The sequence below is a fragment of the Gracilinanus agilis genome, chromosome 4 (genome assembly GCF_016433145.1).
Source record: "Gracilinanus agilis isolate LMUSP501 chromosome 4, AgileGrace, whole genome shotgun sequence".
Taxonomy (NCBI): Eukaryota; Metazoa; Chordata; class Mammalia; order Didelphimorphia; family Didelphidae; genus Gracilinanus; species Gracilinanus agilis.
In genome coordinates, this window is record NC_058133.1 from 417,956,277 (window position 1) to 417,974,574 (window position 18,298).

The following is an 18,298-nucleotide window of genomic DNA, read 5'->3' on the forward strand; positions in this document are numbered from 1 at the left end:
ACATACTTTGTCATTAATCTTCTAAATTGTCCTAGATCCGACAATCCAAGCTTCTTAAGATTTGACCTAGGAATAGATACAAAGAAAAAGGTGTTTTAGGCAGTGTGTCTAAGATAGATTGAAATGGAGAGTAACTGAAGACTAGGAGGCAAGTTAGGTTGTTTTAGCAGTTTATGTATGAGGACAGAAATCCTATGACAGTGGGCATGGAAAGGAAGAGGCAGAGGTGAGAAATGTTGCAAAGGAAAGAAGGATAGATAAGACTTGATGGCTGTTTACAGGGGCATGTTGATAAATGTTTAACAATTGGCTCTCCAAAAATGCTTGGCATGTGTATGTTTAAACTGCATCGTTGATATTTTCCCCCATCTCTTTTTTAAATCTGAAAACCAACAAAATGACAAATCAAGCCCTGATTTGTAGCATTTGGATAGAGAATGTTGAAGCTAGAAAGTTTTGCTAAGATAAAAGGTTTTAGTATTATTAATAGAAAGCATGCAAGTATTACTTGGCAAAATTCAAAGAGGCAATATAGAAAAATATATTTGCCTAGACCCTTTCAGAATTCATTCCTTTTTTTAAAAAAGGAAAATCCTCTTCTCCATAAACAACTAGTAGACATGACTGACAAAAATATGTAATTTCTCAAAGATGGTGGTTTATATGTTACCTGAATTGTACTAGTGTGCATATAAATGTGGTTATTCCTGGGAAAAGAAGCCATTTTGAGTTTATCTAGTCCAACCCCCTCATTTTTACAGAAGAGGAAACTGAGGTCCACAAATATGAAATGACTTGCCCAAGATCCTATTGGGCATGAAATAGTAGAGCCAGGATTTGAACTCAGAATTTCTGACTTAATATTAGCCATTGTCTCACTCTATTATGAATTTTGAATAGTTATGATTTTATTCACTGCTGTATGTTGCTTGTGTTTCAGTTTAATCTCATGTTATATTTTGTAATTATAACATGTCAACTGCACAAATTCTCAGAAGTGACACCTTATTGGTGTCCTAGATGACCTACCAGTAGATGAGCGAAGGAAATTATAATGATTTTTAGGTGTGAGGTTTTTGTGAGGCTATAGGAAAGGAATCCTATTGGTGCTAAATGAATATTTGGTAATTGTGGCATCTTTGCAGATGATACATATACTTCACCTTTGGGACCTTAAACTAGATAAGGAATTTTAACCAGTTTTACATCATAAACCTGTTTGGGGAACAGATAAGACCTATGGGCCCCTTTTCAGAATAATGTTCTTAAATGCATAAAAAATACATAGGATTTAAAAAACATTAATCTTTTAAAAAAATAAATGAGTTCCCATACTCCAAGTTAAGAACTCTTAATTTCTTCTTAATAAACTTCTTAATTTCATTAAGAAATGAAGTGCATTACTTTTTATTGTATTAGTATTTTAACAACTAAATTTTGAAAAAGACAACAAAAGCAAAACAACAAATACAAACAATTTAAAAATAGCTTTAACAATAGGGGGAGAGGGAGCCTAATAACCATAGCATGATGTTGTAGAAAGAATATCGAATTGCGTATGAGGACCTGGCCTTTAATCTTAGTTATGTCACTTACTACCTTCAACATCCTGAACAAATCACTAGACTTGTATCCAGCTGCTGTATCTGTTTCTTCATATGGTCTTCTGGTTTGCCATTCATTCCAAGAGCATTTATTAAGCTTTTATTACACGTCAGGAAGTGTACTAGGTAACTGAGGGGCAAAAACAAGCCGGACAGTTCCTGTCCTCAAGGAACAATGTCCTGAGGGGAGGGAACAATGCATAACACATACAAAGAAAGCACAATATGAAATATATACAGCATGAATACAAAGTGGCTTTGTGGTGGGGACAGACTTAACAACGACATCATTCTATTAATACTCACGCTTTTAAGGAATGAGTAGCAAATTCCTTTCTAAAGGCTGGGGAAAGTTCAGAATGCCATAACCTATGTAGGAAGTTCCCCTTCTGGAGGTAAAATCACTGTGGCTTATATCTTGTCCCTGTGATACTAATAATGAGTCTCCCTGAACCTTAAACTTAAGCTAGGGCTCAGCCCACTTCAGAATGTCCATTCACCACCTTATACTCAAGCCCTGGCTCATGCAGACGGTACCACTAGAGCAAAGCAGTACCTGGAGCCTCACTGTAAGTTTTCCACTTGATTAGTTAATAAGTTCTCCCCCAATCTCCCACCCTCAAAAAAAAAATAAAGTTTAAAAAAAATTAGACCCTTCTCTTCTATCTTCCTATCAGTTCTGAGACAGCAGGGTGGCAGGGGCTGGGCAGGGGGTGTTAAATGGGAAGTGTCTGAGGCCAACTTTGAGCCCAGGTCCTCCCAACTCCAAGCCTGGTGCACTTTCCTCTGTGCTACCCAGCTGCCCTTGTAAAACTTTTATGACCGAAATACCCTTTAAATGTAGCTTAGAGTAGATAGAGATCTTGGGCTTTAGAGCTTAGAAACTGCCTCCTCCATCCACCTCATGATCTGACTATGAATACTAAACATGCATACTTGAAAAAAGAGAAAATAATAATGCAAGACTCAAATAACAAGGCAATGATAAAGGATATATTATTATATGCACAACATGCATGAATAATGGCCATATTCGCAGACCAGACTGTAGAGGAGAGAGTGATTATGGTGCACTGAAATGCTTTCCAAAAGCTTCAGGAAGGCAACAATCATCACTCACATTAATTGTGATTTACAAATGACAGAACCTTCTCTTCATAACATGTCTGTGAAACACATAGTGTGGGGTTTGTGGTTCCCATTTTATGGATGAGAACGTTGAGAGTCATAGAGATGAAGTAACCTACCCACCATTACTCAGCTAAGAGACACAAATCCACATCTTTTGACTCGAGCTTCTGTATTCTTTCCAATGTATTATGGTGCCTCTCAGAGATGACACTTGAATTTGATTTTTAAAAATAAGTCAGGTTCAGCTAGGAGGAACAGTCCTTCTGGAACTAACAGCAGCCTCCCCATTCTGTCAGCCTTTTACATCGAGACTTTAAAATTACGCCCAGTTACTAATGTACAATAACCAATGTCAAGTGTACAAGCATAGATTTTAGGAAAGAACTCTCTTAACCTTTCCGAGTTACACATACAGTCAGTGACATATAGGGGTGGGGAGTCGTTAATGATGACTTATTAAAAGGAAGAAATTATTTGGGTAGCAGTTATGCCTAGCACTTCAGCCAACTCTGATTTAAACCCTTACCTTCTATCTTAGCGATGTTCTGAAGGCTGGGGAGATCTGTCTGTGGTTACATAGCTAATATATATTAGAGGCAAGACTTTAATAGAGTTTAGTCCAGCATACCTCCATTACACTGAGCCATCTGTTACCATAAATACTATAAGTGCCTTCCCTATGCCTGATAACATGGTAGGTATTTGGCATGTTACAAAAGCATGTTCCAAGGGCACTTTACTATCCTGGACTTTCTTCTTCTTTTAGTACAGTGATTCCCAAAGTGGGTACCACCGCCCCCTGGTGGGTGCTGCAGTGATCCAGGGGGGCAGTGATGGCCACAGGTACATTTAGGGACAATGAATAACTGTAAGGGGGCGGTGATAGTATGTGACAGGGGGCGCTAAATAATATTTTTTTCTGGAAAGGGGGCTGTAGGCCAAAAAAGTTTGGGAACCACTGCTCTAGTACCTCACTCGGTGATCTCATCATTTTCTATGGATTTAATTGTCTCTTTGCAATCATTCCTGGGTCTATCCCTAGATATTCCTAGTCTCCGGAGCTCTAGCTTTATCATCTGCCTTTTGGACTTTTAGATTTGAATATCCCATAGGATCTCAAACTCAAAAAATAAAAACTGAAGTTTTTGTATTCTCCCCCAAAACTTCCCCTCTTCCTAACTTTCCTCTTTCTGCTTAGGACCTCACCATCTCCTCACCTGTGAAGCTCTATGTCATCCTCAGTCCCTCAGTTTCACTCACCTGACATATCTAGTCCTTTGCCAAATACTCTTATTTCTACCTTTGCAACATTTTTAACGTACATCTCCTTCTTTTGACGAACCCCAATCTTAGTTCAGGATCTTATCACTCTGCACCTGAACTAATGCCGTCATATGCATGTTTGTCTCTGTCCCTCAGTTCTTTTATTTCAACCCATCCTTCACTCAGTTGCCAACGTGATTTTTCTAACATGTAAAGAGCAGCTAAATGGTGCAGTGGATAGATTTACCAGATATGGAGTCAAAAAGACTCATCTTCCTGAGTTCAAAAATGGCCTCTGATACCTATTAGCTGTGTTACGCTGGACAAATCACTTAACCCTACTTGCTGCCTTTCCTCATCTGTAAAATGAGCTGGAGAAGTAAATGGCCAACCACTCCTGTGTCTTTGCCAAGAAAGTCCCCAAATGGGGTCACAAAGAGTTGGACATGACTAAAAATCAACTAAACAACAACCAAAGTCTGGCCAAGTTATTTCCCCCATTGAGTTCCGTTGGCTCTTCATAACCTTCCTACTTTTCTAATTTCTTTAGACCTTACTATTCTCCACACCCTCTAGATTTCTGTAACACTGGCTTTCTTTTTATTCATTCGTTTGTTTGTTCGTTCGTTTGTTTGTTTACTTGTTCATCCATCCATCCATCCATCCATCCATCCATCCATCCATCCATCCATTCATTTATTTGATTTAGAATATTTTTCCATTGTTACATGATTCATGTTCTTTCCCTCACCTCCTGCCTCCCACCTCCCATAGCCAACAAGCAGTTCCACTGAGTTCTACATGTATCACTGATCAAGACCTATTTCCATATTATTAATATTTGCAATAGTGTGATCATTTAAGAGTCTATATCCCTAATCAACACTGGCTTTTTTGAAGCCCTTTCACACAACTCTCCACCTTCCATCTCCTTGCCTCTTCACTCGCCACCACCCCCCCCCCCCCACTCCTGAAATGCTCTCTCCCCTTACATCTGCCTCTTGGGTTTCTTTTACTTCCTTAAAGGCTCAGCTCAGCCCACCTTTCCCATGAATGCTCCCCTGGACCCCTACTACTAATGCCTCCCCCTCTCACAGTGCCTTTCATTTATTCTGTAAATATTTTGTGTATCTGGCCCTTCCCCTTATAGAACAGAGGTTCCTTAAGAGCTGTGGCTATCTTTACCTTTCTTTATATCCCCAGTGCCTAGCAAATTTTGTTGTTATTATTCAGTCATTTCAGCCATGTCCAATTCTGTGATTCCCATTTGGAGTTTTCTAGGAGCCTTGCCATTTTCTTCTAACGTTCATTTTACAGATGAGGAAACCAAAGCACTTAGCTTCCTGGTACATACTGAGTCCTTAATAAGTGCTCATCGATTTGACTTAAAACTTCTAAACTGCTAAAGCCTTATAGAATCACAGTCCCCCACTTCAGTGCTTAGAAATGTTCATCCCATGCCTTTCAGAATTTTCTCATTACTGAACAGAATTGAAGATCTTAAGCTGAGGTAGGATTGGGAACAAAAGTTTTTCCCTATAATATCCCCTAAAATTGAGCATCTATGGCAGTATTTGTGTTGGATAAATACTATACTTCCTGAACCTACACCAGTTATCAGCTAGCCCTTTGGAGAACCATCAGTTGGAGCTGAATCCTCTTTTCAGGCCTTCTATGGCATACGATTTGGTGGTTTGACGTGTAGGCCTTTGCTACTATCCTTTCATCCAGACAGTTGCCTAATTATTCAAGCTATAATGTTAGCAACCCAAGGTAACTGAGTCTCTGAAAGGAGCATTATGCCTTCCTTATAAAGTAATCAATTTTCAAAACCCTTTTTAGTAGCTATTTTAAAAGGCTCACTTATGGATAATTGATTAGTCTTAACCATATTGTCCAAATAATTTAGCCCTAAAAAGAGCTGAAAACAACAAACAACATCAAATAATCTAAATTTGCCCTAATAAAGTTGATGATAATTGTTTGTTTCACATATGGATCTTCTACTTTAAAAACGAATTAATATTGAATTCCTTTTGAAAACATAGTTATCTAACATTTTAATATATTTAGAATGTCAGTTTGGTGAAGTGGCTAGAACATGAGATTTGGAGATTTAAGGACCTGAGTTTGAATCCTTCTGTTTCCACTTACTACCTCTTTACTTTGGCCCTAGCTCCTTTCCCTACCTTGGCCTCATTTTCTTATCTGGAAAAGGAAAAAATTGGACTAAATGATCTCAAAAATACCTTTCAGTTCTAACTTATAGAACTTATGTTATAATTTAAGCACAGCTTTTACAAACCCCACCTTTTGTGTAAAGAAGGGGCAAAGTTGTAAAATTTATGCCCAAGTTAAGAAACTGTAAATGTTTTCAGAAAGTAACCTATGAGTATCATTGTGCTGTTAGTTTTATCTTAAAGATTCCATTCTACTTATTTTTTAAAAAATTGAGTGTCTTTAGTTATAGTCATTCTACATTGATGAATACCTTAAAAAATAAATATTAATATAATAGGTTCTAGAGAGCACTTCATTAATCTTGTAGTGCCTGAGGCCTCCCTGGAAACTCAAAGGATAGCCCCTTTAACCTTAACACTAAAAATAACAATTTCTAATGTACACACTCATGTAAAATGCATTCAAACTTAGCCCTAGGGTTCCTCTGTAATTCCCTCGATGCAGTTGAGGTTACATTGTCAATTGTCTGGATGTCATAAGGCCATTTTGCACAAATGACCCTTCCTAAAAATATATGTTTTAAGACACTAAGGAGATTAATGAATTCACAGAACTCTACATTATTCCATTTCTGAATGAACTTGATTTTCCATTGGGAAAGAAGACTGCCTTAAGGGCATGTAAGGACAACTTAAATGACCTTTTCCTCCCTGCCCCTTCTCCCATCCAGGGCTGGTGAAGAATCTCTGGCTCCCTTCATGTCTCTGAAGCCCTTGCAAAGGTTATCAGGGCAATTTGAAGCCCTCCATATCTTCTCCTTAGAGGGTATATACACCTACCTACCTCCCTAATTTGTGGTGAGGATCAAATGAGAAATTATGTCTGTAAAATGATTTGCAAAACTTAAAGTGCTATGTGCCAGCTATTATGATATATATGAAGGAATATGCATCTATAAATACACATGTGTATGTGTTGTATTTCCCCCCGAAAGGAGCAAAGCTGAAATGTCTATGGCTTTTCCAAAGGACATTCCTGGAAAAGGAAAGAGTTATGACCTTGTTCAAGTATAAGTTCATCTTTTTCCTTCTTCCCATAGGCCATTTTCATTGGTGGCAATTCTTTTTACCCACTATAAACTGGCCTAGAATGTCTGTTTAAGATTTGGAGTGAAATAGAGAAAATTTGAAAGAGAAATGTTTTAAGAATGAAGACATTAAAAAAAATTAAAGAATACTTTCATTATAGCAATTGCCACATATATTTTGGGATGATTGGTTTTCTTTCAATAAAATGATTTGCTAATGCATCTGAAATAAATTTGGTATGCATGTAACATTTCTCTGACAATATCTCTTTTGTAAAAATGAGGCATATGTAACCTGCTACTCTAAAAGCTAATGCATACAAATATTATGTCTCACAATGGAATCTAGCTTCTGAAGGTCAGGGACTGTTTCATTTTTGTCTTTATTTCTTCAGCACTTACCTAGTACAAAGCAGGCATTTAATATAAATGCTTGTTAGTTAATTAATATAAAAATCAGTTGCTTGGAAAGTTGAGTATCTTTTTTCCTTAGAAACAATCTTATAGTTATGTCCCCACATAAGTCTACTTAACCCATAAAATAACTGAAATTTATTCATTGGAATGTAAGTTGGATAGGTATAGTTTCCATTTTTGTCTTTGTATCCATAGCACTTTGTCCATAGCAGGTACTTGTTTGTACTTTTTATATGTGGTGCCTTTAACATACTAATTACTTTCAAAATTTCTATTGAATCGAATATTTTCCTTTAAGTTGACCATCCACTGTCACTGATTTATGCTTCCCTCTTCTGTTGTTCCTCCTTGTTTTTCACTTAAAAACACAGCCACCATAGACAGCACTGATTTTAATGGGAAATGATTAATATAGCTTGAAAAACAATGGCTGAATCTGGAGAATACTTGTGCCCAGCCTGCATCAAAGATGTGATAACTATTGTTCACCTTTGAAGTTAAGAAAATGCAGTTCATGGAGATCATGCCTGCTGCAGCTCCTGGGTATGAAGAGACTTATAGATTGGGGGATTGTTTTCCCTTCTTGGGCACTCTAAGGGGAATCTCTTCCTATCTCCAATAAGACTTAGACTAGTTGTATATAATACTAACAATGTATACATATATATAGTGTTTACTTGTATGTTTCCTTTGGACTTCAGAAGAAGTCTTGTTGATCAAGAATTGCTGTACCCATTTTGGAGATGTGGAAAGACAGGCTCATCTCAGTTTTATAGAGCTAGTAAGTGGCAGAGGTGCAATGTGAGCCCAAACCTTCTGACACTGCCAGGCTAGTCTTCCTTTTCCTACATCTTGCTCCCTCTCCATGGCCTAGCCTTTGGAGCATTCAAATGTATTTAATGCTTTAATAAGAATTTACTTCTTTAATAGTTAATTACTAAGAAGGAGTACTATAGCTCTATAGCACATGTCAGATCTTAGCACAGTGGTACAGCATAGAGCTGGTAATTCTAAATGAGTCAGAAATGCTTTGAAGACAATAAAGAATTCAGCAGTTTAATAACTCAAATAATAGTGGGTTCATTTTAACAGCTAAATAAATGTCATATTTTGAACATCAAGCTTACCCATTCAACTATTACCCATATATTTACATTCCTTGCCCCTGGGGCTTCTCTAGAATTTGATGGTCATTTAACAACTTTGTCATATCTAATGATACATTTGTATTCATTTTCAACCCTTTCTGTCAAATAGCACTTATTAGCAGGTACTTATTAGTAATACTAAGCAGCCCCAGAAATCAGATTCTTAAAAATGCCTGCCAGAGCAAAAGTGTTAAATTACCATAATTCCATTCCTAATTTCTATTACCATAATTATCCCAGATGAAGCATCTTTTTCTTAAAGGTCTTGCATCAAAGCATTTGACTTAGTTGGCAAGTAGGAGAAATAAAAACGTAATCATTATCAAGTGTGTATATTTCATTTTATATAGCCTATCTGAGCAAATCTAAGTTTTTCTTTTCTTATTTGATTTTTCCATCTTGCACTCTCTCTGCCCCCCTCTCAAAATGTTGATTTCCTAAGGTTATTCATTACAGTCATTGCTACAGTATGGTCCATACTTTGCTTAAATGTAGAACTTCAGTATAACAGAGCAATAATAGTAAAGTATTATAAGTATTATCAGAGTGCAGTATTAGAAAATCAAACTAGTGAATTTGCTAATCTCTTCAAGTAATCAGCATTTGAAGAGTAAAAGGCTTGGTGATAGCTTTAAGGTAACTTAAACTAAATGTTAAATTTCTTTACATTTCTTTTGTTTTGTTATGGGGTATGGTAGAGGGCTATCATTCACAGCATCCGTAATTGCTGTTTTGATACAAACCCAAACAGATAGTAGAAAAGTAAAAAATTTAGTCATGTTCTTGGCTAAATGACAACTAGTTTACCTAATTTAAAAACATTTGCATTGACTGAATTAGTGAGTTGTGTTTGGCATCTTTTTAGATATAATGTTCAAAAGAAATAAGGAAGCAACCCAATTGCCATTACAGGTTTCTGGTTGCTGGTGTGTCATTTTCTTGTTATTCAGTACTCAAGATCTGTCATCCTTCTGTAGGCAGCCCCCTTTGGTGATAAATATTCCAACCCATCCACATTATCCCAGCCTCTTCTATTTCACTTATTCTGCAAGTATTTCTCTGCCAAATCATTCTGGCCCACAGGTACCATTTTATAAAATATGACTACTTCAGTAAATTTGCCATTCATAACACTATATGATTATCCTGAAATGACCCAGTCAGTCAGAAGTCAGTCAAATTTCTTTGTCTTGCAGCATAGTCCTCAGTTTTCTTATCTGTAAAATGAAGGTGTTGGGTTGTTGACCTCTTTCAGTACCTTTTAGTGTTAAATAAACACTTTTATTTAGTGATATTTTCATTCTCTTACCAAATTTTAATACTATACAATGTGGCCTGACTTGTGGTGGTTTGAAAAGATTTCACAGGATTGACTGCTTTGTATCAGAAAACTAGCCACAGAGGCTACATAATTATTTGTTTTTCATTGCAAGAATATCTACTCTTTCAAAAAGCATGCTCTATATTGTTGCTTTTAAATATATTTCATGGCTATTATTTAAGAAAATACCTATGTGCCCCTCCCCCAAAAAAGAATGCTTCCTAGGACTTGTAGCAAAAATATAGATAGTACATGTGGAAATAAGTTAAACTCCATTAAGCTGTTGGATTGTTAACACAGTTAAGGTGAAAAAAAAAAAAAAGAGCAGAAAGAATATTAGGTTTTTAAATCTCTATAGCCAAATTTCTTTGTTTCACTTTCATTTAAGAGAAAGGCTTTATTTGGACTCAGATATATTAAAGACTTGTAGACTTTGAAGCAGCTAGGTGACTCAGTGGACAAGAGCACTGGGCCTAGAGTCAGAAAGACCCAACTACAAATCTGGCCTTCGACACTTACTAGCTATGTAACCTTGGGCAAGTCCCTTAACCTCTCTTTACTAGGGAGCTCAGTGGATAGAGGAGGGGCCTGGAATCAGGAAGATCTGTGTCCAAATCTGGCCTCAAGCCCCTACTAGCTGTGTGACCCTGAGCTAAGCACTTAAAATCTGTTGGCCTTATTCCATTGGGGAATGGCAAATCACTCCAGTATCTTTGCCAAGAAAACATGGACAGTATTGGCGTGGTAATGCCAACATGACCACAGGGTCATAAAGAGTCGGATGTGACTGAAAAGCACAAAATAATAAGACAAGTATTTTGGGGCTATTTTGGGGCCTCTTTGAAATGTTAGTTCTTCAATATCATTTCAGTATTAGAAAATATATTATATATAGTATATTATGTATAATATACAAAAATATAGACACCCCAGATTGAATGGATATGGTAGGGGATTCAGGGAAAAAGCATTACCCTATCATTCCTACAGATGGTGCTTGGGTTACTGCCAAGGTAGGACAGCTTCTCACACTATTGTGTTATGCTCTATCTTTCCATATTATCAGAGCACAAGATAGTACAGTGGTGAAACCATATCAGGATAAATAGAGATGTGCATGCTACACATGAAAGAAAAATTTTCTATAAGTAAAAAAGAATGATCATGGGCAAGCAAAAAGTGTAACATAATTCTGTTAAACTAGCAAACTGGTTGCCCTGATAGATTGTAAGCCACTTGTGGGCAGAAACTTATCTTATTTTCCTTTGTGTTCCCCACTACCTCTGTGCATTGCACATGGTAGGCACTTAACTGTTAGTTGAATGAATAGATTAATGTGAAACCAGCAGTTTACAAAGCAAGACCAAATTGAGCACTGAAACATTTGCTGTTGTGTTGACACCTCTTTTCTTGGGGGAAAAATAACTAGGAGAAGGCATTCCATTGACCAGTGATGACCAGTTATTGTTCCTTTTGTCAACAGGCAAGATGATGAATGAAGTTCTGGCATCGTCCTGTGTCCCAGGCCTTGTAGAATTAAGTGAGACGTGCTTCAAAGTTCTAATGTGCATCACATCGGATCTTGTTTAATGAAGCGTTAAAAGGAACCCATCGTTACATGTTGAGAAGGCTCTGTGCTTTTTTATGCATTGTTTCTGATTGAATCCAGAGATTGCAAGCATGCCTCCCCATATTACCTGTTTGGAGCAGGTTTAATTTTATAAATTTTAAGCACAAACTCTATGAGTTTCTAGTTCATATTTGTTCTTTTGAGGATCCACTCAGATGAACCAAGTTGCATCTGTAAGAGACATAAGCTTCTGCAGGCCCAGAATATATTGGGATATAAATTGCAACTAACTCTTTATTTGTAACACCGCCGTGTATGTGTAATTGAAAGGACAGGTTGCAAGAGAAACTTCAGGGAAAAAAAGGTCCTGTTTTGTTTGCAACAAGAATGTTGTTACCACAATGATTTTAGAAAACTAAATTCTTTAATTGAACACAGCATGTGTAGACTGTGCAGTTCCTGAGTAGTGGCTATAACCCATTAATATTAGTGTCCTCCTTAGATTTCCCCCCACTCTTCAACGTCTTATGCTTTATGAAACATACAGTTGGGGAAAAAATGCAGGATTCAACATAATCTTTCTGATATTTATCTCTGACCATCATTTCTTGTTCGCTGAAGCCAGGAGATATGAATCAAGGCTGCGAGGCATTGTGGGAGAAGGAAGTAATGATGACGAATGAACATAATACATTATGTAGTTATACATACTTTATAAGTATGTTCATTATTAAGTTCATTTGCAGGGAAGAGAAATAACAGTTTCCTATGAATGTCCAAAAGTGTATTAGGGGTTTCCAAGATCATCAGTATTCATTTTGCCTGTTGAATACCTGCAGAAAACATTCCCCCTACATACACTCACACATACACACACGCGCTCTCTCTCTCTCTCTCTCTCTCTCTCTCTCTCTCTCTCTCTCTCTCTCTCTCTCTCTCTCTCTCTCTCTCTCTTTTTCTCCACTCTTGAAAGAACATCTTTATCATTTTGTTTTTTGCTCTGTCAAAAATTAAAGTGCTTGGAATGCTGTAGTCTGTGGTCTCTTGAAATCTGATCAATGAGAACCTAAAACTTTCACATTATGCTGTCACTTTGGACCTTCATAATAAAAATGGAAATTCTCATTTTTTGCTGTTATTCGTTTATTTTCTATTATAGTTCTGTTCTTGAAAATAACAAGTTCATCCATCTGGTTTATCCCCAAGCACTACCCCAGGAGCTATGCATTTGGGATTAATAAACTATATCGCTAGGCTTGGACACAGTCATAGAAATTTAAGTTTACTGTGCCTTTATGTAAAATGGAGGCATTTAACAACTTCACACTGAATAATTATACACTTGGTTCTGCTTTGTGTCTATTTAAGCCATTTATTTGTTTTCCTTAAGAATTATAGAATTTCAGACTTTGAAGGAACATTAATGGCCATCTCAACCCATATCCGAAAAGTAATTTCCTCTAGAATGTAGCTGATGAGAAGTTATACAGACTACCTGAGAAACTCCACTAAGGAAGAATGAATTATTTCCTGGGAAAAACCAATGCACTTTGGGCTAAAATACCATTAGGAAATTGATCCTTGCATTACACCTAAGATAACCTCTTTTGCATCCATCCTCTGCTCATTATGTCTAGTTCTGCCCTTCAGAAACAAATATAAATACCTTAATCTCTCTTCCACATGGCAGCCTTTTAAGTACTTGAAGATATCTATCATATCCCTCCTGAGTCTTCTCTTCTTCAGGCTAAACACTTTCTTGAACTGGTCCTTTTTTGACACAGAACTGGAAGTCCTTCATCATCATGGCTCTCTTCCTCTGGATTCTCTCTAGCTTCTCAAAATTCTACCTAAAATATGATGCCCAGAACTCTACACAGCACTCCAGATGTGGTCTAACCCAGACTGGTCCATACTTCATACTGCTGCAAGAAAAAACCTTTCTGTTATGAATATGATGATCATGTCATTCTTTCTGTTCAAAAGATCATCAGCAGCTCCCTGTCTCCTCTCCTATACAAACTTCTTTTCCTTGCATTCAAAGCTTTCCATAATCTAGCAACTCCTACCCTTATTTTCTAGCTTTAAATAATATTACTCATCTCCATACATTTCATGCTACAAACAGTGGACTACTCTCTTCCTTCCATATGCCTGAAACATCTTTCTCCTCACCTATCTAGCCTTTAAAGCCCATCAAAGATGTTAAATACCCCTTGAAGTCATCCCAGATCCCCAGTTCCAACTCCTGCCTTTACATAGTACTTTCCCCTTATTTTCTACAAAATTATCAGTCCCACAAAGGCAAGGGCCATGTGATCACTAAATTTTGTACCCTTCTCTGCATCTAACAGTGATCTTCCTGTTGTAGTCACTGGATGATTGATTAATTCTGGTCCCAAGAGAAATTGAGCATGGTAATTTGTATGGATCACTGAAAACCCATTAGTATTCCTGGAAACAATACTTAGACCTCATAAATTAGTAACACTATTGTAATGCAAAGGACAGCAGATTTTAGGCCAAATTCTATTACAGTGGTCTCTCCTGGGCCTCTCTCACGAAGACAAGATTTTGTTATTATAGGAACATTAAAAATCTATAAGATTCTGGTTATAGTTAGGAAGAGAGTACTATCATAAATAGACCTTTCTATTCATTTTTTTCCTCCTCTAAACTGCTGAGTAAATGATATGGAGCAGTGCAATATGGGAAACATAGGATTTTTTTTGTAGTGATAGGAGCAGCTAGGAAGAGATTTACCAATTTCTGAATAGTCACCTATAATAAGGACTTAATCTTCAGGAGGGGGAGTTGTGGAATCATGCCTTTTATGTGGAAAGATGGATAAGGGGCCCAAGTTTTAAATAAGATTTTATTTCTTTCAAGATACTTGATCAGAGTCTATTTTCTGTGTATTAAGAATCAGGAAGGCAGATAAAGTTATCAACCAAGTGACTGTCAATGTGCTATTATTGCCTTCCTTAGCATTTGCTTCTTGTTAAACTCTAACCAGTGTGGCTTTTTTACTTTAGTTTTTTTTAAAAAACTGGTTCATTACTATCTTACCCAGGCCAGAAGTGCAGAGACTACTTAGGGGCCCAACCCCACTACTGAGGAGCCTAGAAGCTCTGACCTGCTATTCCTGACCTTCTCTGGGTAGCTCAAGAGATCTGACAACCTCAGTGTCCTCAGTAGCTGTGATTATACAAATGTGCCACCATGCCCAGACCGACTAGTATATTGTAAAAGACTAGAAATGTAAAGAAGTAGAGATGTAAACCCCTAGACCCATTAAAAATACTGAAATATGAGGCAGATAAGTGACTTAGGGCATAAGAGAGCCAGACCTAGAGCTGGGGAGGTGTCCTGGGTTCAAATCTGGCCTCAGATACTTCCAAGCTTTGTGAGCCTGGACACATCACATAACCCCAATTGCCTAGCCTTTACTGCTCTTCCACCTTGGAACCAATACTTAGTATTGGTTCAAAGATAGAAGGTAAAGGTATTTTTTTTAAGTGCCAAATTATTGACAGTTATTCTAAGTTTAATGTAGAAATAGGAAGAGGATCCAATCAATCAATAAGCATTTATTAAATATCTGCTATGTACCAGACTACATACTAGGCACTGGAGATACAAAAACAGTAAATAAAAATCTTTTTACTTACCAAGGATTTGCATTCTAACATAGGATACAAAAAAGATACATGTGTGTGTGTATATATATGTATATACATATACATATATATGAATGTACAGAATAAATATATAAATACAAGAAATACAAAGTAGCTAAATACAAAGTAGATTGAAAGAGAGGGAATCAGGAAAGGCTTCATGTATCAGCTGGCACTTGCAGCAGTCCCTTTGAGAATTTTTTTTATCAAAAACATGAAACAGTTCAGATTCTAGGTAACAAATCCTGGAGTACATGAAATTGAACTTGACAGTGAGAGAGCTTGAATGTAATGACCAAATACTTAATAGGAGATTTGGAAGGGATGGAATGGAAAGTGTCCCCTTTTGGAGGATTGGAGGAGGGATAAATTCACTCCATTCTTATTATTACTGCAGTCCTAAGTGCTTATTATTCAATCATAGCATTTGGATGGAGGTGCTTTCCTGAAGATAAGATGTACAACTGGGATCCCATCTGTTAGAAGAATGATCTTTAAAAAAAAAAAAAATCCCATGGTGCTTTAATAAGGGCAGAGGTTGATGCTTTTGTTCCTTGGATGAATCCCCTTTTCAGAAGCTTCCACTCCCCTTCGCCTCAGCATCTGGACAAGACCCTCTTTGTGAATAAACATGAATATTTAAAAGTCCACACTCTATCCTTGTATTGCATCAGTTTCAAAGGAAAGCTTTCCAAAGTCATTTTTCTCCTGGGACCTAAAACATTTTGAGCTCACTTTAAAAACAGTATTAGTTGACTTTGACAAACTGAATCAATTTAGTATTTATACAATTAGAAAGAATACTTGATGTGGGTTGTTTGGTTTCCTAAGTAAATGCTGGCCTCTCACTTGAATTCCAGCACAGATACCTCATTCAAATGAGATGGGTGGTCTTGAGCAAGTTCTTTGTGGTTAATAAATTCCTCTCTACGAAGAAAAACATCTGTTCCAGCACTGTTTTAGTATAGGAATTGCGTTTTGATGATTTTACCTAAGATCATTTGTTTTAGGTACTTAAGTAAGTCAAATAGTTAAAAATTTAGTAAAAATAATAATATAGAGTTGAGACAGTTTGAATATAAAGTTCTTTTTCTTTTATATCTGTAATTAGAAGGGGGAAAAAAACCAAGCTATTTCTAGATTTCTTACTATATTGCCACTGGTTGGTTAGGTTAGCTGTGCAACATTGGGCAACTCACTTAACCTTCTGGGGATTGATTCATTTTTTTATCTGTAAAAAATTTGAGGAGATTGAATTAGATGATCTTTAAGTTCCTTCTAGTCCTAAGCCTTTGAGAGCTTCCAAACATGCAGTGTTTATATAACTTATTCTATGACAATGCATATATAAATATTAAAGTTCTATCTTGGACTACTGCTCATAGATAACAGAGGGAGAGGGAAATCTGCTCTTCGCTGCTAAGTAAATCCTGTGAATCTGTTATCTTATTCTTCATGTTTTTGAATCTAGCAGAGTGCCTTACAGATAACACACATTCTGTGAATGAGTGTTTTCTTAGTGCTTTTTTGCAATAATGAAAAATTCCAAATTATAGTATATGGGTATATCATATATCTGTGTATATATCATCGACTCGTACTCATGTGTATGTGTATATGATATGTGTAGCATACTGTTTTTTGAAATTGGGTATGATTTGGTGTCATTTTAAAGGCATTTTATAGAATATTAAGGAAAAAATACCTCTGCCTGTTGTCTTCAAATTAACATGAAAATGAGATCCATTATCATAACTTAAATATCATGGGGGAGGTGGGGTGTGTGTGGAGTGAGTAAACTTGAAAAAAAAATCTATGTAGGGGTCTAGAATCATTAAAAAAATGACTTTCATTTTCCCCAAGGTTAATAGTGTCTGCTTCAATAATCAGGGAAGAAGCTAATCCTGGATTAGCTTTTTATTCTTCCCTCTTGGTAATGTTAGGATGGAGTGGAATGTTGTTGAATGAAAGGAATGGCTATTCAAAAAAAGATGTGAAAAAACAAAATGTGAAGACTGGGCCAAATTCTTATTTTATAGAGTGCTAAAGGAGCATTCACGTAGAGTTATGTAACAGGCAATGTGGAGAGGAAGGCACATAGGGTCTGGCAAGAGAGCTTTGGAATTTGTCTCCTGCCTCTGCTACTACCGTGGACAAATCAATTTACTTTTCAAGGCCTCAATCTTCTCAGCTATAAAATGTAAGGACTGGACTGGAAGACCACTAAGGTCCTGTTTAGCCTTGTCTGTGATCTTATGAATTGAGAATCTACTTTGTTAAGTTTAAAAAGAATGAGAAAATCTCCACACATCTAGCAAGCTAAGAAGGCACTGAGAATGATTTAAGTATTCTTTCCCCATCATCTCTCTCATTCTAATTTCACTGCACTCCCATACCAGGGGAAAAATACATTACATATATATATATATACATATTTAATATATACACACATATTTAATATATACACACACACACACACATAAACTCAGAGAAGTAGATGACTTCTTCAAGAATACATAACTTAATGATGCCAGATGCTAGGAAACTAGTGGCAAAAAAGCCAAGTCTGGAAATTTACCACAGGAAATAAGGTGCTGCTTTTCAAGAAAATGTATTGGTCACAGCATATGGCAAAGATGAAGCTAGTGTTTGTAGACATAGCCTAAACATAAGTAAATAATGGCAGCAGCATGTAAAATGGATCCTGTGATTTCATTGGTTTAGAAAACTGTGGAAAAATCTCTCCATAAAAACATCCAGGAAACCAAAGCCCTGTGTAACTTAGGGCATTCCCTGAGGCCCTGAGAGGTTACCATGGTAACTGAGGAGGCCATAACTTGTAATGAACAAGTAGTTCTTGGCATGTTGACTCCCCCATTAGGATCTGGGCTCCCAG

General features: G+C 36.8%; 1 protein-coding gene across 2 annotated transcripts in view; it reads left to right on the forward strand.

Annotated features, from left to right (window-relative positions):
• The window catches only part of SCAF8 (SR-related CTD associated factor 8), a 210,797-nt gene extending 198,192 nt beyond the window's left edge, over positions 1-12,605 (forward strand). For both annotated transcript variants that reach the window (XM_044671741.1, XR_006506054.1), the window contains one exon: positions 11,636-12,605. The gene's annotated coding sequence lies outside the window, so the exon portion shown is untranslated. The remainder of the gene's footprint in view (positions 1-11,635) is intronic.
• Positions 12,606-18,298: the final 5,693 nt, after the last annotated feature.